Source organism: Choloepus didactylus (assembly GCF_015220235.1).
Source record: "Choloepus didactylus isolate mChoDid1 chromosome 23 unlocalized genomic scaffold, mChoDid1.pri SUPER_23_unloc1, whole genome shotgun sequence".
NCBI lineage: Eukaryota > Metazoa > Chordata > Mammalia > Pilosa > Megalonychidae > Choloepus > Choloepus didactylus.
Window position 1 is genome coordinate 286193 of NW_023637590.1, and position 23856 is coordinate 310048.

At 44.1% G+C, this 23856-nt stretch overlaps 2 pseudogenes; both read right to left on the bottom strand.

Moving 5' to 3' along the window:
- Window positions 1–15571: 15571 nt before the first annotated feature.
- Window positions 15572–17999, bottom strand: LOC119524883 (annotated as a pseudogene).
- LOC119524823 lies at window positions 17881–20077 on the bottom strand (annotated as a pseudogene).
- Between the last annotated feature and the right edge of the window lie 3779 nt (window positions 20078–23856).

Sequence of the window (23856 nt, forward strand, 5' to 3'; positions counted from 1 at the left end):
AGGAATAAATTAATAGGAGTAAATACTGCTGTCTGCAATTTAAAATGTTGACCAATTCAGTGATGTTCATCCATAAATCTGTTCATCTTGTTTCTTAAAGTGTGAATCTTGTGTTACTGGTGATAGATCTGCAGCTGATATATTCCTACTTCCCCTGGTCACAGACATCTTGTCTACTCTAAGAACCAGCCCCAAACAACAAACTGGTCACATCTTCCATGACCACTCCCTAGTAAAGATCCCTCCAAGGCATACCCTCCTCTTATTCTTACCTGTTGCTGCAGTCCCTGAGGCCTTCCAGAGATGTCCTTGTGGGGATCTTCAGGTCTACTCCATCTTCACTGAATGTTTTCAGACAAAAAGAATATGTTGCATTCTCTAGAGATTCCCTACTCCCATGGAGGATAGTTACCAAAATCTTAGACAAATATTACAGCTCCCATATTCATACCACTGCCATCTGCCACAATATCTGCTTATCTGATTCCCACCATACTCAATCAAACTCTTTAATATCTTAATGAAATTAATGATGTTCCCTAATAGGGATGTGCTTATCTAGCCTTTGGGCATTTTCACCTGGAAGACATTGATTTTCTTTTTCCTCCTTTGAACTTGGTTAGGAACCAAGTTGATATTCAAATCAGCAATTTTCCCTATGTTTCAAGATAGGCCATTGTTTTTCTTCTGCCTCAGAATCTGCTACTTAAGATCTCTCAGGGTAGTGTCCCGGTGGCAGAAACACTGGTCAGGGCCCTGGAGTCCCATCCATTAATATTTTTCCAAAATAAAATTAAATAATCTCTCTTGATCATCCCAAAGAGACCCCAGGGCATTGTGGGACATGGCTGTGGTGTGTGGTCTCCCCCAGCCCTGTGCATGCTGAGACCTGAAGACCAGAAGCTCTGGGTCTTTTGCCTCCCATCCTCATCCTGCAGGGGTCAATGAATAGGCCTCTCACACTCAACAGGGCCTGTTTCTTTGTGCACAGGAGCCAGATGAAGTGGAATTGTTAACAGAGCTATTTTGATCCCCAAGTTGCCCTACCTGCCAAAACTTCATCCTGGATGATGGAGTGGCCATGGGAACATTTGGTATACATTAGCTCTGGGGTACTGGGGGGCCTTGGAAAGAACCAGATCCAGGGAAAGATTTTCATGGAGAGCTCTTCCCTCTCAGGGGATGGAGAGCACACAAAAGGGACAGGAGGTCCTGGGCCATGTGCTTGGCCTCTGACAGAAATTTTCTGAATGCACATGAGTCATATGTCTCTCAATAAGCACATGAACAGATGCTTGGCATCATTAGTCATCAGGGAAATACAAATCAAACTAAAATGAGATTCCATTTTATGCCAACAAGGATGGTGAAAATAAAAAAGTATAATAATAATAAGATTTGGAGAGGATGAGGACAAATTGGAAACCTCACACATACATTGCCAGTGGGACTATAACTGAATGCAACTGCTTTGGAATAGTTTGGTTATTCCTAAAAAAGTTAAAACATATAGATATATGACCCACCAATTCTATTTCTAGGTATATACCCAGCAGAAATGAAAACACATGTCAATATAAAAACTTGCACTCAAATGTTCATAGAAGGAAATACTCACCATAGCAAAAGCGTGGGTCTATCAACTAATGAAGGCTTAAGCAAAAAGTTGTAGATCCATATGAAATGAACCTTGAAAACTTCAAGATATGTGATAGAAGCCACACATAGAAGAGCACATGATTCCATTTGTTACAGGCAAATTGGTGGTTGCCAGTATCAAGGTGAATTGAGAACAGGAAATCATTGATAAGGATATGGGATTGCTTTTCTAATGATAGAAATATTTTGGACCTTCATAGGGATATTTCCATCACTGTACAAGTATATTAAAGAAAAAAAGCAATGCATTTTAAAGGGTGAATTTTATAGTATGTCAATTAAAAATACATAAGTCTGACTGGGGTAACCAAGGAAAATGCCTCGACAACAGAAAACTACAATCTGTCCTAGAAAAATGAAGATCTGGCCTAGTCAAAGGAACAAACTTACACCCAATCAAGATACAGTTGAGATATTGTTTTACTTCAGTGAAACAATCTATTAAAGATTTTCAAAGAAATATGCTAAATCAAATGAAAAACCAAATCAACAATTTCAGGGAAGTTATAACAAAAGAGGCAAAGGCTATAAAGAAAACACTGAATGAACATAAGGTAGAAATCAAACATTTGAAAAAACAGCTGGCAGAAGCTATGGAAATGAAAGGCACAAGAGACGAAAAACACAATGGAGACATGCAACAGCAGATCTCAAGAGGCAGAGGAAAACACTCAGGAACTGGAGAACAAGACACCTGAAGTCCTACACACAAAAGAACAGATATGGAAAAGAATGGAAAAATATGAGCATCTCAGGGAATTGAATGACAACAAGAAACACATGAATATATATGTCATGGGTGTCCCAGAAGGAGAAGAGAAGGAAAATGGGGCAGAAGCAATAATAGAGGAAGTACTCAGTGAAAATTTCCTATTTCTTATGAAAGACATAAAATTACAGATCTAAGAGGCACAGCATACCACAAACAGAATATATCTAAACAGACCTATGGCAAGACACTTAATAATCAGATTATCAAATGTCAGAAACAAAGAGAGAATCCTGAAAGCAGCAAGAGGAAAGTGATCCATCACATACAAAGGAAGTTTGATAAGACTATGTGTGGAATTCTCAGTAGAAACCATGGAGGCAAGAAGGAAGTGGGGTGATATATTTAAGATACTGACAGAGAAAAACCACCAAGCAAGACTCTGATATCTAGCAAAACTGTCCTTCAAATATGAGGGAGAATTTAAAATATTCTCTGACAAACAGACAATGACAGAGTTTGAGAACAATATACCTGTGCTACAGGAAATACTAAAGAGAGCACTACAGACAGATTGGAAAAGACAGGAGTTAGAGGTCTGGAACAAAATTTTGGATAATGGTAATACAGCAATGTAAGTACACTGAACAAAGATGACTCTGAGAATCGTTGAAAGAAGAAGGTTAGGAGCATGTGGGACACAAGAAGGAAAGAGGAAAGATAAAGACTGGGACTGTAGAACTCAGTGAAACCTGGAGTGCTCAACAATTGTGATAAAATGTACAAATATGTTTTTACATGAGGGAGAACAAATGAATGCCAACCTTTCAAGGTTTTAAAAATAGGGTGGTATTGGGGGAAACAAAATCAATGCAAATTAGAGACTATAGCTAACAGAAACTTGGTTTTATGCTTTCTTTAATGCAACAAAGGCAATATACCAAAGCTAAATGCCTATAAGAGGGGGACATAAGGAAGGGGTATGGGACTCTTGGTATTGATGATGTTGTCTGACTCTTTTATTCTACTTTACTTTAATTCTATCTTTCCTTTCATTGCTCCTTAGCTGTCATGTTTTTTCTTTCTTTCTTTCTCTTTTTCTTTTGTCTCTCTACTTTCTTTGACTCTTCCTCCTTCTTTGTGGAAGAAATGGAGATGTCCTTATATAGATAGTGGTGATGGTGGTGAATACATAAATATGTAACTATACAGGGAACCATTGATTGTTTACTTAGGACAAAAATTATGGTGGGTGAACAAAACTGTCTTAAAAAGTGGGTTGATGAAGAAACTTTGAGGGCACTATACTGAGTGAAATAAGTCAGACACATAAGGACAAATATTGTAGGGTCTCACTGATATGAACTAATTATAATATGTAAACTTATAGACATGAAATATAGGTTACCAGGATATAGAAGAAGGCTAAAGAATGGGGAGCGGTTGCTTATTTGAGGAGAATGTTCAACTAGGTTGAACCTAAGGGTTTGGAAGTGGACAGAGGTGATGGTAGCATGTTATTATGAGAATAGCTAACAGTGCTGAATGGTGTGTTAATGTTGGAGGTTAAAAATGGGAATGTATAAAACAGTGAATCTTGTGGTGGGCAATATCCATGATTAACTTTACAAATATTAGAAATCTCTTTCATGAACTAGAACAAATATATGACCCTATAACTAGAAGCTAATAATAGAGGGGTATATAGGGAAAATATACCTATTGCAAACTATGTACTACAGTTAACAGTATCTTAACATCCTTTCATCAACAGTAACAAACATACTATACCAATACTATGAGTCAGTAATGGAAGGGGGGTGGTTAGGCATATGGGAGGAACTGAGTTTTCTTTTTTGTCTTTATTTCTTTTCTGGAGTAATGAAAATATTCTAAAAACTGGAAAAAATTAACTGTGGTGGTGGATGCACAGCTGTGTGATGGTAACGTGGGCAATTGTGCCCTTTGGTTCTTTGGATAATTGAATGGTATGTGAACAATCTCAATATAATTTTTAAAAAAATACATAAGTTCTAGCCATACTACTGGGCTCTGGTAGAGACTAAACATCTGACCATGGGACAGTCAACTGTCCAGGAACCTAGATATGCAGCTATGAATGAGGGGGACCCCAAGATGCTCCCTCTTCTACTCATAGCAATGACTTCTCTGTGAATTGGAGAACACCAGGAGCCTTGATGCTTTCAGGTCTCCCATTAACAAAATTTCTTCACTGAGGGACTCCTGCCTAGGGTATCCCAGGTACTGAAATTGACCTCTTAGGGAACTAATAACTGAGGCTCTGAGGAGATGGGGAGGGAAGGGGGAAGCCTTGTGAAGGGTCTCCTTCCATCAGTGTTATTCCCCTGGGGACACTAGAGGTGGCTGGCTTTCCCCCTGGCCCTGGGAAAGCAGCACAGCTGGGACTTGGCCCTCTGAGCTGATTAACACCTGGTCACTGATGTGAAACAACACAATAGCTGTTGCCTGGTCACTTTGCTTAGTCCTCCTGGGAGGGAGCTCATCTGCATGAGAGCCCTGCCCTGCACAGGGAGTTGGGGGTTATAATGAGAGCTGGGGTACTTGATTCTGGGATGAGTTATCTTGGAAAGCAGAGTCCTGGGGATATCTCCACCATGGCCTGGGCCCCTCTCCTGCTCACCCTTCTGGCTCACTGCACAGGTTAGGGGTCAATTTCTGGGCTTGAAGTGGGGACAGGCAACAGGAAACCTGCCTGCCCCCATCTCCTCTCCTGATCACGGGGTCTCTCACCCGTTTTCAGGAGCCATTTCCCAGGCTGTGGTGACTCAGGAACCTTCACTGTCCACATTCCTAGAGGGACAGTCACACTCATCTATGGCTCCAGTGCTGGGGCTGTCACCACCAGTAACTCTGCCCACTGGGTCCTACAGAAGCCCTACCAGTCTCCCTGACATCTGACAGGGGATACTAGCGATTGGGCCCTGGAATCCTCCCCAATTCTCAGGCTCCCTGCTTGGGGAAAATGCCACCTTCACCATCACTGGGGCCCAGTCTGAGGATGAGGCAGAGTATTACTGATTTATGGGGCACAGTGACCATTTCCACAGTGACAGATATCACTGGGGAAGTGAGAAACAAGCCCCCTAGCTCAGCCTTGGCTCCTAATATCTTCCATCTTCTTCTGTGGGAGGCTGAATCCAACCTAAGTGCGGGCTCAGGGGGCTTGTGCTCATGGCCCCTGAGAAGACAAAGACATCTGTTCAATGCCCAGAAAATTTCATTTTTTTAATATTAGTGGCTTATTACTTCAAAAAATATATATTTGATAATAGCAAGCATCTGAATCATCACTACTTCTTGTAGGTGTATTGGTATCTGAGTAAATTTCACTCACTGTGGAGACCATATCAACAAATACACTTAAAAAGTATAGAGACAGCTTTGTGTTTATTTGTAGGAATTGGTATAGTTCCTGCTTTCCAGAAATTCTGAGAAGTCCTCTTAGATATGAAGCTAAATTCTTAAATTTCCAGGAATGACATGGTACACATAATCTTATAATCAAAATTTTTTTTCTGCATCTATTCTAAAATAAGAATTCAAAACAAAAGACCCATTTGATTACAAAAGGGTAACTTCCAAATCAATTTATTCACGAACCATGATCAATCTAATTAGAAACAAAAATCTAAGAGCAAGCATACCAGATTAAGATGGCAAATTGAGGACAATTCCAACATCATTTCCCCTTTAAAACTACAGTGAAGGGATTTTTTTTTAAAGCCAGCAAGGAGAGAGAAGAGGAGAGGGAAACACAACTTTGGAGGTTGGGAATCAGATGAACGTATCATTATCAGACACAAGAAAGTAAAACCTTAAGCCTTCTAAAGCAAAATGGAGAACCACTCCAAATGTATGCTGCAGAACTATCGAAAGACTTAGGAACTACCAGCAACAGATGCTTTTGGAATGGGGTGAGGTGGGAGCAGATAGAGAAAATAGGGTAAAATAGGGAGAAATCAAAGATGGGTATTTGAGATGCAGTTAAATCCTTCACCCCAGGACAAGTACAGATGTTAAATATCCAGAAAGGGCCACAGGCCCAGCTGGCTCCCCTTTCTCACTTCATTCGGGGGTGGGCTCTTTAAAAAGGCATTTCTATGCTTCCTTCCTAAAATAGGCTCCTGTCCAGCTCATCCCCCTGCTTCCATCACCCCCTAGTCCCCCAGCCAGGGCTTTATCCTTCTTCATAGCACTCACCACTGTCTGATGGAAAAGGTGGGTGACAGGAAACTCAAGGAAGGGGAAAGTGGATGTATTTAGTTGTTCACTTGCTTACTGTCTGTCTCCTCCAAAGGACTGCAGTGAGGATCTCAACTGCCACTGCATTGGAAAGACCTAGGAAAATGCTCAGTACATAGAAGGTGCTCAACCAAGTAGCCGAATGAATGACCGATTACCACCATGTGATATTTATTGATAAGTAGAAAACAAATCCCTTTAAATGACTTCAATTAAATTTTAAATATCTAATTCAGATTTTTTTAGTTTTTTTTTTTTTTAATTCCTAGAATATGTATGTAGCCTAAATGGTAAAAGTTTTGTCTCCCTCAAAACACATGCAAAAAACCAAATCTCACATAGTTATACTCACTTCATTCTATACCTAATCACAATAGCCTCAGTTACTTGAGTTTCTCCCCAAATACATATTGGCCATGAAAGAGCTGCAGAAGTGGTAGAAGAGATAATCTGGGTTCAGGAAAGGGTGGTTACAGGTTCCAGACCCTATGGCCAGAAGATGACTCTTGCAAATGTTGCTCTCACTCTTAGCATTTCCAAGGAAAATCCAGATCCAATATCATCATCTGTCCTGTCAGTTGGGTCCTTCTCCAGGCAGTCTCCCACAATGTCCCTGCTCATTAGAGGATCTGAGACCCTCTCAATGTCTTCTTCATCAACATTGTCCTCGGAATCCACTGCTGTTTCTGGTAACCCTCCCAGGTCCATGTCACCAGCCTCACCTTCTGTGGCCTGGTAGAGATCGGAAAGATGGCTGCTCCCAGAACCGCTAGTGATTACTACAGCCTGAATGGCTAGTCACCTGTGGGTGGGCACTGTAAGGTGTAGTTTTGAGAAATCTGCAGGAAGCCTATGATAACCTCTGGGAAAAGATAGTTTTCCCACAGGATAAGGGTCCACAGTGTCAATAATCTTTTGTCTTTCACCTTTCTGGTTGATTCTTCTAAACCTCCTTCCACACTGGCGATAAGAAGCTTGACGCTGAAAATTTTCTTCATCTTCATCCATATAGTTCACCACAATCACTTCAGAAAGCTCTAAAACAATGCATTCACAGCCACACCTAAAGCTTCCCGCAGAGCACTTGAAAAAACTGTTTCTTGGAAAAACATGGATTCCTTCATCAACACGGAACCAGAGAGAAGGCTACACCAGCAGGTCCCAATATCATCAGGATAGTCTAAAACTTCACTTGCTTCGTGTCTTTCACAGCTCACAGTTTCACACCTTAAGCTGTTGATGCTCCCTCAAGTTTGATAAGGCTTCCAGTCAGGCTCCCACGGAAACAGGATACACTGTTTCCAGGTCCTGGGGGCTCCTCTCGCAGGGTCCTTCCTCACCGCCCCGCGGAAGCTGTCATGGACATCCGTGTCCTCGCCGGCCTCCCAGCACCGCCGCTGCCTCCGCCCTGCTACCTGAGTTGCTTTTAGGGCGGCACAAGCGGCAGTGAGGAGGGGAGGGCTGCAGACAGGGGGCGCCCCCTCCTCGCAGAGGCTCGCGCCGCCGCCCCGGGGTCCCCGGGAACACTCGGGTCTCCCGCGCCCCCAAACCTCGGGCACTTGGCGCCGCGGCCGCGGGTCGGGAGGACGCGGGGAATCTGGGTCAGGTCCGGGCGCTGCAAAGCCCCATCGCCTGGGCCCCGTCCCCGCCGCCCCGGGTCTCGGTCTCACGGGCGCGGCCGCCCCTCCCGCCCGCGGCCGCCTCCCCTCGGGCCCCCGCGCCCACCCCGCCGCCGCCTCTGCTGCCCGAGCCGCTGCCCTGCGCTCCGCCGCCGCCGCCTGCCCCATCCGCGCGCCCGGAGAGGGGCTGTCCCGGGGCCGCCGCGGCCAGAGCAGGGCTGCAGCCCTCGGCCCAGTGCACTCGGCAACTTTGTTCCTTCCACTGCGCGGGGCGGGGAGGGGAAAGCAGGGGGCCGCGGGCAGCCCAGGAACCGACTCCTGGCAGCGGGCGTCCAAGGGCCGAGAACCCACAGCAGCGCTCAGCCCCCTCAAAGACTGTTTGGGAAGCGGCCAGAAAAGTTTCGTTTTTAAATCATCACTTTATGATAATAGTGTGATTTCAAAAAACAGTATATAGACTTACCAATCATTGCAAAGGAAATAGGCAAGGGTGACAGACAAAAAGTTAATGTAGATATGGTTGTGTGTGTGTGTGTGTGTGTGTGTGTGTATGTTTAACGTCAGTATTTGTCACTAGAGAGTGTATTCCATGCACCACCCAGTGCAAAACACAGTGGTTGATATAAATAACACCATAGTTATTCTAAAACTAACTCTGTACAAGACAGTTATTTACCGTTTGTCACTAGAGAAGGTATTACAGATATTTGCACACCACTGTTCATAGCAGCATTATTCACAATTGCCAAAAAGTAGAAGAAACCCAAGTATCGGTCACTTGATGAATGGATAAAGAAAATGTGGCAAATACATACAATGGAATGTTATTCAGCCATAAGAAAGAATGAAGTTCTGATACATGTGACAACACAGATAAACCCTGAAGACATCATGTTGAATGAAATCTTAAAGGCATCCTATTGAACCTGGAAGACATCATTTTAACACAAAAGGACAAATATTCTATGATATCACAGGTTTGAAATCATTAGGATAAGCAAATTCAGAGTCAGTAATGAGAATACAGGTTACCAGCATCCAGGGGAGGAGTAGGAAATGGGGAGTTAATGTTTAATTGATATAGAATGTGTTTGGGGTGATTGAAGAATTTTGGTAATGGATGGAAGTCATTAAAATCAACATGGTTACTGTAATTAACACAACTGTATTATATATTTGTATGTGGGTAAAAGGGGAAATTTTAGTTTGTATACATGGTTCTAAAGAAAAAAACATAGGACTGTATAACACAAATGACGAGCCCTAATCTAAACTATGGGCTATGGTTAATAGTACCATTATAATAATATTCTTTCATCAGTTGTAACAAAGGTGCCACACTAGTGAAAAATGTTAATAATAGACGGTATATATGGAAACAATGTATTTTCTGTATGATGTTCCTGTAAACCTACAGCTTCTCTAATAAAAAAATTATTAAAAACATAAAGGAAAGCTTCAGTTACAGGAAGTGAATGTTTTTGGTCTTCAAGTCAAAGTATGAGTAGAAAGGGGAGGAAAAAATAGAAAATAGAAAATTATGTAGTTTTACAATTATATAATTTTACAGAAATATATTTGGTAATTTAAACAAACATAAGCAAATTTTGGATATCATACTTGGTAAGATGTACTGATGAAGAACCAAAAAAAAAAAAAAAACAAAAAAACAAAAAAGTGTATCAGTTCTATAAAATTTAAGATTGACTTGATTTTCTTGACTTGATTTTCTTTCTTTAATATTGGTAAGATTTATTTGGTTTTAATGACAGAAAACAAATATCCTAATTTTTTTTTTTTTTTAGTATGGAAAAAAACAGTTGAAAATTTAAAAATAGAATTGCGGTATTTTCATCTCAAGTTCATGTGACTTTATAATGCCTAGAACTATTAACAAGATTTCAGTCTTCTCCATGAAAGAAGGAAAATTGAAAAAAATGTGTGTGTCAGGAAGGGGTAAAAGAAATTTAAATAAGAAATTTAAATTCTTTACAATGAAGATGTATAATGGCATGTAAGAATAGAGTATATGGAATTTAAGTTTTAGGAATGACTCAGTCCCAATGTACTTTGTCAAAATATAGGAGGCCCAAGGCTTTAAAGAGAGTCCATGGTTTCCTTAATTTCAAAAATAATAAAATTTAAGTATAAAGCCTAAATCTTCTGCCATTTTGAGGGATAAGTAAATCAACTTGGTTGCAAATCCATTCACAACCTGTCAATGAACAGGTGCCTTTCTCCCCAACATCTGCAGTGATGTTGAAGGTGCTCCTTGTAAATATGGCCTCTCCCAGCAAAGGCCTGTGGGTCTTCCAAGCATGGCCATGCTGCTCTGTCAGCCCATACCCTGGACTTTCCACTGCTGCTATGGAGGATAGTGTCCAAGACTTAGTGGGAGCCTCCTGTCCCTTCACACACACACCAGAGTTTCCATGATTTTCCAGCTGGATCCCTGCTGATGAGAGTGGTACCCACTAAGCACCCTCAAAGAAGGCAAGAAGTGGGTTCAACTGGGAGTGGACAGTCACTGTGCTCTCTATATGGGGAGTTAAATTTCCATAGTGATTTAAACCCACAGGGAAGCACAACCTAAAACTCTTACCATGTTCAGAATGGCTCAGCCTTCATAAGGAGGAGTGGGGGGGTCCATGGCATACAGCGCAAAGGGTTGCCCATAATTCAGCATCACATGAGAAGCTTATAAAAAGTAATTGTTCCCTTCAGTAAATAGTTATGTCACAATCTGTGTGGGCTCAAGAAGGGACTCCTACAGCCACTAGCTCACTCACAATTGGTCATCTCTCTTCTACCTGCTCCTCCCTCAGGGGTGGACCAGATGCAGATGCCCAACACAAGATCTATTCTTTCTGGCCACATGCACCAGGCTGGGTCTCTTGTGCTCTCATAACAAAGCACCTGCTCCCATAGGTCAATTCTGGGTAATTGCTGAGATTCTCCACCTTGTGGGTCCTCATCACAGGTGGTGCTATCTCACTCACCCTACCATCTGGGATCATGGTAGCTGGGACCACTGTTGGCCTAACTTTGGGTCAGCTAGGACTGTGCCCCTTCAGTACACAAAGCCATTTATTAAGAACCCTTGAGTAGACTCTCTTGAATTTTCTCTGTGTCTCTGGAGTCACCATCTCTCTGCCTTTGGGGTTGTTCTGTCTCTATACAGCAATTCCATGTTGTGATCTCAGAACTAGTTTCATTTTATCCCAAACTCTTCACTCTCCCTTAGGTTCCCATCCTCTTTCATATCTCAGTTACCCTGATAGGCTGGTGACCCCAAATCTCCATCTAATGCCCATTCTCACAAAAAGGATGGGGGTATAATGTCCAGAAAAACCAAGGTCAGTAAAAATAAAAATTTTGATCCCCTTGTGTTCAAAGAAAAGAAATCCCTGAAGTTAAACAGAGTTGACTCTTCAGACACAAGAGATGAGGTTGATTTGGCAGGAGAGTCTCCTTGAGCATCCCAGTGGATGAGCTCTGAAAGGGTCAGAGCATCATTTCAATAGTAAACACGTGCCTCTCATTCAAATGGCAAATGCACATGCTTAAAATACATTATTTAACTCTGGTAATAATGAGGGGACATGTATGATGGTAAACCTTAGTCAAGAGTAATTTACAAGACAGTATTAATACCGGGAATTGTTACCATTTAATAAACATTCAGTGTTGGAGGCAAATGGGTTAATATCCTACAGGGTTATATCACCTTATATTTTATATTTATCTTTTCATGTGATAAAATAGTACACATTGACTTGAGTCCACTTATATGAGAAATCCAGAGAAGGACATCTGGATTCTGTGCATTCTTTGTCTAATACTTGGCATCCAGCCTTCCCTAAAGTGGAATATATTCTTCCCCTGTTAATTTTGTCAGGCATCCTTCAGGCTTCATACTTCTGACATGCTGCCTCAGCCCCTCTTTCCTTACAGCCCCAGTGGCACCTTCAGATCACACTGAACCCATCAGAAAAATCCTTGACCTGACAACCCCAACAACATCTTCTCTGGATTCCTATGACACTTGCCATATTAACCACCTCCTCCTTTCTTAATTCCAATCACTTGGCTCTTGAGAACCACCTTTTCTTGGATCTCCTTGTACATCTCTGAGCTACTTTGCCTATAGCTTCTTTGTGGGATTATCTTCCTCTTCATCAATCCCATGTAATCTTTTAATTATGCCATTTATCCACTTAGCTCTTCTGTTGTCCCTGGTTCCCTCCTCCTGGGGCCCCACCAAACTTTATCTTCCCAGACACATGAGGACAGCTGTGTCCTCTCTGGCCTCCATTCCTCCAACAGTGAAGGGAAGGAAAGGAGGCACCTGGACAAATCAACACCTGAATAAAAGGAACCATCTCCATTGTGACCCAGGGAACAGCCAAGGGGGCCATGGGCAGTTTCACCCCTGAGGATCCTGAGTAGAGAATTAAGATTGTCCTGATGAAATTGAGAGACCCATAAAGTGGCTTCTGGCCCAACCCTAAGGCAGGGAGTCAGTGAGCAGAGAAGCAAGAAGGCAGGAGTTGTCCCTTTTGGCCTCAGGTCACCAAGTCACTCACAACTGTACAAGTTACAGGTAACCAGGGGGCAAACAAATGCCTTCTTGAGGGCACCAGGTGTGATCAGAGCTGGGAGCAGCCACCTGCACTGCCTGGTGCCCTCTGCCAGGGCTCACAGGGCTGCAGCTGTGACCTTCCCACGCACTGGGTCCCACACTGCCCCATAAGTCACTCTACCCTCACCTTTCCTCAACCAGAGGGGCCAAACCCAGGACCCAGTGTGTGGATCAGAAAGCTGGGGGATCTCATTAGCATAGATGGAACCTCCCATCTCTCCACATATGAAGAGGGGCTGGGAGAGACTTTGAGGGAGCTCCACCTCAGCTGTGGGGCTACGGAAGGCAGGACTCAGGATTGTCACCAACATGGCCCTGTCCCCTCTTCCCCTCACCCTTGTAGCTCACTGCACAGGTGACTAAGCTTCTCATGTGCTGCTAAACTGCAGGCAACCCTTTTGGCTGTACACCGTGCCCCACTCTCTTCCTTATGAAGGTGAGAATTTTAGGTTGTGCTTCCAAATGGGTTTAAATCACTGTGGAAATGTGACTGGATGTGGGACCAGGGAAAGTACACTGGGGAGTCACATGGGACCCTGCTTTCTCTTATTGCCTGTAGAACACAGAATCACCATCTCTGTGTGAGTCTGGGCCCAGGCAGTGCTGACTCAACCACCCTTGGTGTCTGGGGCCCTGAGCCAGAGGGACACTGTTTCCTGCTCTGGAGCAGCACCAACATTGGGGATGATTATTCTGTGCACTGGTACGAACAGGTCCCATGAATGGTCCTCAAACTCCTCATCTATAGTAATAATAATCAACCCTTGAGGATCCATGATCACTTCTCTGGCTCCAGGTCTGGCAACTCAGGCTCCTTGAGCATTTCAGGCCTCCAGCCTGAGGACAAGGCTGCTTATCACTCCCAGCCTGTGACAAGGGCCTCAGAGTTCACACAGTGCTCTAGGCCCACGGGGAACAGAGTCAGAGCCCTGCCCCTGCCCAGTGAGGCTGGTTGCCCCTCTGATGACAAACACCAGTGGAGGGTGACTGTGGCATCCCTAAGTGTCAGCATCCCAGGGCCTGAAGGTCAGAGCACAGGGCAAAATTACAGGTTCAGTGACAATGGCTCCTTCTCATTATTTTGTCCCCACACTTCACTAGCATTTGTTATTGTCAGACTTCTTGTTTTCTCCAATCTACTCTATGCAGCACAATCTTCATGTCATTTAGTTTTCATTTTCCTAATTACTAATGAGGGCAAATACCTTTTTTATGCTTTTATTACTATTCCATATTTCTTCTTCTTTGAAATGCCTGTTTGTCTTTTGCCCATGTGTTTCTCCCAGCAGGGTTTTAGTCTTTTTTTCTTATGGATTTATATTAAAACTGATTTCCCTAAATGAAATTATCCTTAAATATAAGGAAAAACTCCAACAAAATACTTTGGAACCCAATAGGTTTTAAGACCTTATAGAAACACTTGAGGGATCGGACACCCAGGGGAGTGAATCTCCCTGACAAAGTGGAATATGACTCCCTGGGAGGAATGTAGACCTGGCATCGTGGGACGGAGAACATCTTCTTGACCAAAAGGGGGATGTGAAAGGAAATGAAATAAGCTTCAGTAGCAGAGAGATTCCAAAAGGAGCCAAGAGGTCACTCTGGTGGGCACTCTTACGCACAATTTAGACAACCCTTTTTAGGTTCTAAAGAATTGGGGTAGCTGGTGGTGGATACCTGAAACTATCAAACTACAACCCAGAACCCATGAATCTCGAAGACAGTTGTATAAAAATGTAGCTTATGAGGGGTGACAATGGGATTGGGAAAGCCATAAGGACCATACTCCACTTTGTCTAGTTTATGAGTGGATGAGTAGAAAAATAGGGGAAGGAAACAAACAAACAAACAGACAAGGGTACCCAGTGTTCTTTTTTACTTCAATTGCTCTTTTTCACTTTAATTATTATTCTTGTTATTTTTGGGTGTGTGCTAATGAAGGTGTCAGGGATTGATTTAGGTGATGAATGTACAACTATGTAATGGTACTGTGAAAAATCGAATGTACGATTTGTTTTGTATGACTGTGTGGTATGTGAATATATCTCAATAAAATGAAAATAAAAAAAATCCAATTAGATCCCAAGTTCTGCTAGCACTTCTTTCTTTAAAAAAAAAAAAAAAAGAAAGAAACGCTTGAACGCACCAAGTTTTATCTATTTAAAATGCTCTTCATAAAGAGAATTTCTTTTTCAAAATATTTTGTTCTAAATTAAAAGAGAGCTTGAACCACATATTTAAGTAGCTGGAAATATGTTTATGTCTTTTACAGACCCAGAGCAAATGGTGAGCCTTCATCTTTCCTTCTTATTTAAAAAAAAAAAAAAAAAAACAACAGCTTTATTGATTTGTGATTCCATACTGCAAATTTCACCAATTTAAACTGTAAAATTCAATAGATTTTAGCATATTTATGGTTTTTTGCAATCATCCTCATAATATAATTTTGGAACCTTTTGATCACCCAACAAAGACACTCCATCCCATTTGAACTCATTCCCTTGCCTCTCTCCTCCTGTTCCAATTTTCTACTTTCTGTCTATAGAAATTACAATGTGGACATTTCTTATAAATGCACTCACATAATATGTGATCCTTTGTGACTGGCTTCTTTTATGTCATTTGTTTGCAGTTTTTGATGTTCATCTATACTGTTGCATGGGTCCAGCTCCATTGATTTTTTTTTTTTTTTTACAATGCCAATTGTATTTATTTCTCTGGAGAAATATGGAAAGAAATTCCTGCATAGTGAAAGGAAAACCATTACTGCTCCTTTTATTCACGAAGAAGGAAAGGATGAAAGAAAATCAGGCTGCAATTGCCCTTAAGAAATTGATTTTAAACACCACACATGCAGAAAAATTAAACTGAAAGGATACAGAGTAGCTAAGTCCTCAGGTTAAGAAAGCAAAGCTGAGGGGATAGGATGAAAGTGTGGGGGCAGTTAGCATGTATGGATACTAGAGATACAGGATATTTGATCAGTTCCCAGTGACCAGCTCAGAATCTTCAGAACATCCAGTTTGCTTTCAGGGGTGGGGGGGAGGGACCGGGGAGCAGGTGGGGTGCAGGGAGGCAGGATGTCAAGGAATTTTGGGTGGAGGAAGGCAGTGGTCAAGTGAGATTGCCAAAACTTCCAAGATTTCTTGTAGCTATAATTGTTTAAGGGGAAGGAAAAACAAAACAAAACTAGGCAAGCCAGTCTCATCTGCAGTGTGCACGCACATCCAGAGAGCAAAACACCAGTCTCAAGAAATAACACCTATCCTAACCCCATGCCTGCTGATTGCATGCAGGGCCTTTGTAGTGCACACATGTGCCAGCTCAGCAACAGGGATCGAGGCTGCAAACCAGACCCCACAGCAAGCTCTGGGAGGCAACAGCCCATGCAAGGGAGCAGCCTGGCCACCATATACCACAGGGAGGTCTTAGAGAAAGGCCTCACTTAGAGCGGAACAATGTCAACTCTTTTGCCAGAGAGAGTTTCTTGAAAAAGAAATTTTCAGGGTCAAAAAGGGCTGTGAGAAGGGATGGAGGCAGGACCCCCATAGAAGTCAGTGTTTTCATAAGCATTTCATGCAAGACAAATTTGCTTATGGGCTGGTTTTTAGTCACTTTCTCCATGTTTCTTCCCATATGTTTTAGATTCAGAATCTAGGGGCTGACAGGCCTCGGCGGACACCAAGCCCTGCCCTGCACTGTGCAGGATCCCTCTCTGAGCCCCAGGACACTGTGATGTCTGTTAGTTCGCTTCACCAACCGGCTCCACTCAGGGGTTGCAGCGCCTCCCCTTTGGGGCTCCATCCTCAGGTGGACCAGCGCCCAGTTCCTGGCAGTCACTGCCGGGCCTTGCGCCTGGGCTATTGCCTTGGCCCCATCTCAGGGCCAGGTGGGTGGCAAAGCACAGGCCAACTCCCCACCCCACCCCCTGCGCTACAGCGTTCTCTTCACCCACCTTCCACTCCAACAGACAGCATGAACACACCAGGGCTAGCGAAATCTGCGGACTGCCCTCAAGGAATAGCTCCAGCAGGAGTCCGGAATAGGTGCACGGAGGGCAGGAAACCCAAAAGTGCAGCTGAAGCGCAAGGGGGCGTGCGACCGCTGCCCAGCAGGTCCCCGGGACGCCTCCTGCCCGCGTCCCCCAGTTGGGGAGGGCCGGCCGCTACCTCCTGGAAGTGCTCCAGACTGGGTGTTGTCATCTGCGGTGAAGAAGAGCACGCCGGGCTGCGGGCGCTGGTGCTGGTGCCTCTGGTAGCGCCGCCGGGTGGGCACGTGCAGGTGCGCGCTGGGCAGCCTGGCCCCGGCGGGAAGCGGCTCAGCAGCTCGCCGCGAGGCCCAGTTCTCCACCAGGGTCCAGCACAGCGGCGCCGCCTGGCGGAACGTACTGGCAAGCGGGTCAGCCCGGCTTTCCGCACCCGGCGGCTGCAGGTGGGCGCGATGGCCGAGAGGGTGGGCAGCGGCGGCTCTGGCTGTGGCTGTGACTAGTTTCGTTTTCGGGCGTCCCGCCTCGCATCGCCGTCCCGACTGCCTCTGCGGAGCCGGAGTCGGGGTCCCCGCCACCAGCCACGTACGGAGAAAAGTAGGGGCGCGGGGTGAGCCGTGGCGCCGGCCTGCGCGTGTCCGCGTCGAGCATGGTGGTAAGAATGCGGACCCAGGTCAGGAGAATGCAGAAGCGGCTGAACAGTACAGACTTCACAGTGTGCCTCCTCCCGGCCTCTTGGACGCCGAGCCCTGCCGTCCAGCCCCCGAGGGGGCGAGCCCGGGGACCCCAGCGCGCAGCTTGCATGGCGGCGGCAGCAGCGCCAACAGGGAGTCGCGGCGGGCGCGCTCTCCCTGGGAACCGGGGTGCTGTGAAGGGCGGGAGCCTAGAGGCTGTGCTGGGGATGTTGGGGTTACAGAGGGTGCGGTGCAGGCGGGCTGGAGGGGTTGTGCCCCACTCCGGGTGAGTGGGCAGGAAGCGGGACTCAGTCTAGGGCGGTGGTCTCCGCTGTGCTCTCTCCGAAGAGCGGAACTCGGTAGCCGGCACCCAGGGCGCCTCGCAGCTCCCATCCAGCGGTGCTATGGCCAAAGGGCTGCAGCCGTGAGTTCCCAGTGCGCTCTCTGGGGCACTTAGAAGGCGGGCTTCGGGCACGGCCTGGCGCTGGGGGCTTTCCTTTCTCACATCCCAGCCCTGGAGGCTAGGACTGACTGGGAGGGTGCGCCGCGGATGTTGTGCCGCCAGCTCTGTGTGCACAACGCCGAGGAAGCTGCGCTCCTGTGCCTCTCTCTGGTCTTCTCAGAACCTCTCTGGGCTCTGGCAGCAAGATCCAGAAGCAAGGGGGCGGGGGGCTGCAGACTACAGCGTCCTCCCTGTCCTCCTGTGGGAAAACAGTGGCACTGCTACTGGCGGAAAGGGGCTGTGAGGAGGAGTCAGGGAGGGGACCAGGGATCTGGCACTGACGTCCCCAAGAGTGAGTTCTGGAGGTGACCTTGTCGGGGAGGAGGAGGGACCCCGTGGGGCTGCAAGACCTCTCAGAGAGAGGGTGGAGTGAATACCCCTTCTCCCTCCACTGCTTTTTTTTTTTTTTTTTTCCCTTTGGCCAAGTTTCATTTATTTTTTAATGTCACTTCTGTACAGCTTTCATATATAGAAGAGGAAACATTCCTTGGTTTCACAATGGCACCTGACTGCATTTCCAACAATAATACAGCAAGTTAACTTGGAAATGTACATTTATACAGCTTATATAGATTCAAGACTGCTATATTATGACCTGTGATATTAACAGCTTGATGTGATGTGACAAGACCACTTCCGTTTGGCTTAATATAAAATGTACTCAAATAATTTTAAAATGGCCTTTGGGGGTATGGGCCAGTATATAAAATATTTGTCAGTAAAATTTAACCATTTATCCTTTTTAAAAATAATCTTCTAATTTTAAGCCTTTGTTATTGAATTATTATAAGGATATATATTATGGTAATAAGACACAGATTTGCTATGCATTTTATGTTTAGCAACATGGCTAATTTTAAAAAAAATCTTTTCATGAAGTGATAACTATTTTTATTAAATGACATATTTTTCATTATTTTTATCAAATGTGACCTTTTTCTTTCCACATTTTAAGGCATTAGGTTGCTTCCAGCCACACACAAAAAAAGAAAGAAATCAGTCTGAGACTCACTTGATTATTTAATTCAAACCTATATTTGCAGTTTCTAAAATGTTGATCCACAGGCCACTTTCTTGTTACATGTGTTTACCAGTGACAACAAAAGGAAAAAAAAATCACTGCCACTCCTATAAAAGAAATAGCTCCTTTTCTAACATTCTTTAAAAATACACATTTTACAATCCTTGCACCTCAACAAAGGGGACAATGTAAGAAATACACAGGTTTCTTTTGTTTCCTCACTATTAGATGAATGTACACAAATTACCCATTATAAGTGCTCTCTCTCTCTCTCCCTCTCTCTCTCTCTCTCTCTCTCTCTCTCTCTCTCTCTCTCTCTCTCTCTCTCTCTCTCATTTTTCCAGTGCTTTGTCCGTTTTTTTTTCATTTTCTCCTCTAAATTTGAGGCAGTACCATTCACCTTTGCTTTATTATTATGTCCCATGCAAGATAAATGAAAACACTCAGTGGGGAACTCATCATTGTCACAGCCTGTCATTTCTCCATTGGAGACCTGATTGAACACCAGTACATTGGTTCATTCAGGTCAGTGGGAAGATCTACAGGGGATGCTCCACTCTGCTTTGGCCTTAAAGCATTTCTTTTCCTTTGATGTTTTGCTTTCTTCTCCTTCAGCGTTCCTGAGGTGGTGCGTCATGATCATGATTATTAGATGCAATCTCTCGATTCTCATTGTGGCATCGTCACCGAGATCTCTTATTATTGGGCTTTTCTGTTTGAGGGATGGTCTTATTCTTCGGCTTATCTTGGCAGGTTTTGCCACTGTTGCCGGTAGTATCACTGATCTCTTGATGTGCCTCAAAAAGTTCCACATGGCTGTCCACTTGTCTGGTACGGTTCTCAGCTAGCTTTGTCATCTGACTCACAATCTGAATCTTCTCATTGCCCAGTTCCTGGTTCCGAATCAAAGCTCTCTGAGTGCAATGTTAAATTCTCCTCTTCTGTGTACCGTCGGTCTCACGCTTACATTTCTCATAGTATTCATGCAATTCCTTTAGAATTGGTTTCCCGAGGCCACAGGAGCCAGAGCATCGCAGACTGCGCGGCCACCAGGGGGAGCCCGATTCCGCCGGCGCCAGCGCAGCCAAGGGCAGCGTCTATCTCAAGCGGCCTAAGCCTTGGGGCGGGAGAGAAGGAACCAGGCCATGTGCGGGCGGGCGCTGGCGGGTCAGTGAGGCCCGGGCCGCACCCGCCCGCTCTCTCTGGGAGGGTGGCCGAGCTGCGCCATCAACAGCCCCAGCAGCGAGGCTACCGGCCCAACCCTACCCACCCTGATTGCTCTGCAGCCGTCCATTGCTTTTGAACATACTTTAATTTTTAGAACAGTCTTAGATTTATAGAAAAATAGAGAAGATAGGACAGAGCTTTCCCATATAACTTGAGCCCAGTTTTCCCTATTATTAACATACTACATTGATTGATACATTTATATAATTAACCAACAAATATCCATACATTATTATTAATTAAAGCCCACATTAAGATTCTCTCAGATTGCACCCAACGTTATTTCTCTGTGTCAGGATCCTGTAGCAAACACCACATGACGTTTAGTCATCACTCCCTTTAGGATCCTCTGACTTGTGTCAGTTTCTGAGACTTTCCTTGGTTTTGATGACCTTGAAATGCTTAGCAGGACAGGAAAGGCACTTTGGAGGCTGCCCGACAATGGGAACTTGTCTGATGTTTTTCTCAGGATGCATTTTTGGGGAAGTCCCAGTGCACAGCCTGCATTTATGTTCCTGCTCCTTGTGGGGGCAGTAGCTACGGGAATTATTTGGAATTCTTCTGCCTGGGTGATTTATCCATTATCTCCCATTTTGTAAAAGTTTTGTTTGTTTGCTTATTTATGCTCTTCTTGAAACTTTTTATTATTGCAACCAATATGCAACACACATTTTCCCACTTTAACCACATTCAAATGCACAGTTCAGCAATATTAATCATATTCTCAATATTGTGCTAACATCACCATCATCTCTTACCTTTTCTTTTTTGGCACCTCAAACAGAAACTACTCATTTATGAGGCTGTCACTCCTCTTCCTCACCCTGCCCATCCCCAATCCCTGGTGTCCTATAAACTACCATCGGTCTCAGTGAACTTTGTTCTTGTAGGCATTTCATATAAGTGAGACCAGACAATATTTTTCTTTTACTGTAAAAACATATATACAAGAGAAAACTTCTAACTTGAACAATGATTGTAATACTCCCACAAGCCAGTTTGTTTATCCATTCTTCAGTTGATGAACATTTTAAGTAGTTGAAATCATTGGCTATTATGCATAATGCTGCTATGAACATTTCCCTACAAGTCTTTGTATGGACATATATTTCCTTTTCTCTTGGGCTGACAACCCAACATTGGGATTGCTGGGTCACAGGGTAACTCTGTGTTTACCACTGTCAGGAATGGTGAGAATATTCTCCAAAACAGCTACACCATTTTTTCCCCACCAGCCTTGTAAGAGGCTCCAATGTCTCTGCCTCCTCACAAAACATGGCATTACCTGTCTTTTTGATGACATTAACAGTGCACGTTAACTGTTACCACATTGTGTTTTTGATTTGCATTTCCCTAATGACTAAGGGTGCTGAGCATCTTCTCTGTATTGGGCTGTTTTGATCAAATTACATGCAGCCAAGGGGTCTGAGGCTTTCCCATGAGTCACTGAACTTGTGCTGGTTTGAATATATTGTTTCCCCCCAAATGCCATGTACTTTGATGAAATCTTGTGGGGGCAGACATATTAGTGTTGACTAGGTTGGAAGCTATTGATTGTTTCCATGGAGATGGGACTCAAGCAACTGTGGGTGAGTCTTTGGATTGGATATTTTTCATGAAGGTGTTACCCCACCTATTCAGGGTGGGTCTCATTAAATCACTGGAGTCCTATAAAAGAATTCACAGACAGGAGTGCTGCTGCAGCCCGCAGAGTCATTCTGGAGACAGCCATTGAAAGTAGACTTTTACTAGCCCAGAATTTGCCTAGGAGAAACTAAGAGGACATCCCCAGATGCATTGAGAAAAACATCCTGGGAAAAAAACATGTTGAAACTAGAACCACAGAGCAGATGCCAACCACATGCCTGTGCCTTCCCAGCTAACAGAGGTTTTCAAGATGCCATCGGTGTTCTTCAGTGAAGCTACCCTATTGATGCTTGAAGGCTTTGGATACTTTTAGGGCCTTAGGACTATAACTTTGTAACCAAATAAACCCCCTTTATAAAAGCCAATCCATTTCTAGTGTTTTGCGTAACAGCAGCATTAGCAAACTGGAACAGACCTGTAGCTAAAATCGTACCCTCAGCTCCACACAGGCAGAAAATCCATGATAGCAACAGGTTCCTCTCAGATATAATGAAATGGGCAGGATGAGGCCAACCACCCAGGGCAGCCCATAAGCCACAATCATCTGGTTGATTCTGTTGATTTTGTTAGTTCCAGGCTCAAAGGGACTCACCCAGGTCTCCAGGCCAGTGAAAAGTGAGTTTCAGGAGTGTTCAGGGTCTCTCTTCTGAGCATGTCCCTCACTCAGTCACCACTGGAGACCAGCACCAGGTTCAGCTTGTGGCTTCTGATGCATCAGCACAGGAAACTGCACTGGGAGCAAGTACTTGGGTGGAGTATTAATTTTGTCCCCCTTTCCCTGCAAACATAACACACATGCAGCATTGAGGAAATCACCTGCCAAAAAATGCAACAGGATGTTGTAGGATAAAATAAAATTCCACCAAAGGGGATAAAACAAGACCTTGATATGGTGAGTTAATATGAAAAAAATGAAAATTATGCTAATTTAATTTATTAATGTAATTAATAGATTTTAACAAGTAAAGATTTATTGAGGAAACTTCACAAATTTTCAACTATCTGTCTGGAAATGTTTAACTCCAGGAATATCCTGCAAGATTTTGCAAATTAATGAAAAAAAGGGGGGCATATACCACTGGATATTGAAATAAATTTTGAAGCAAAATAAATTAAACCTCCTTTGGCTGTTACAGAAACAGAAATTTAATTAACAGCACAGAAACAGAACTGTGCCTGCAATGGTCTGAGGAAGTATTGTTCAAAGAAGTGAAAATTTGCTTCTCCCTTTTGACTCCCTTCCTACTTTCCTCTTGGAGCCCTCACTGTGTCGCATGGACACCCGGTCCTCTCTCTCCCTCAAGTATCTCTCAAGCACAGCATCATCTCAAAGGTTTTGCCTTCCATGGAAACTCCCTTGACCTTTCATGAATTTGAAACTCCTAAAATCCTTTCTCTTCCAGAAGGCCACTCCCTCCTTCTCTCCCATGGGGAGCTCCACTCATCCGAATGGAGCCAATTGAAGGGCACTGTCTCTAAGAAACCTTCTCTAAATGCCCCAAATATTAGAGTTTTTAAGGCCACAGTCTTCTCTCATAGCACTTTCCATTTTTCCCATATTATTCATTTCCTTTTGGCTTTTCCCTCATAAGTCAATCATAAACACAGAAACTAAACTATCTTAGTAATATTGGGTCTGAGCTCAGCACTGGGCACACAGTTGTCTTAGTCAAAATGTGTGGAATCACAGCAAAAATATGGAATAGCAGAAAGACCCAAGACTGTGGAAACTATAGTTTTCCAAAACCAGCAGGGGGGACCATGGGGCTGTGCCAGTCTTCCTGTAGCGGGAGCTCACAGATGCTTGAATGTCCCACGGACTCCAAGTCTGCTTGGGCCTGAGCTCCCTGATGGGGAATCTGGAAGAGTCTCCTGCCTTCAGCCTTG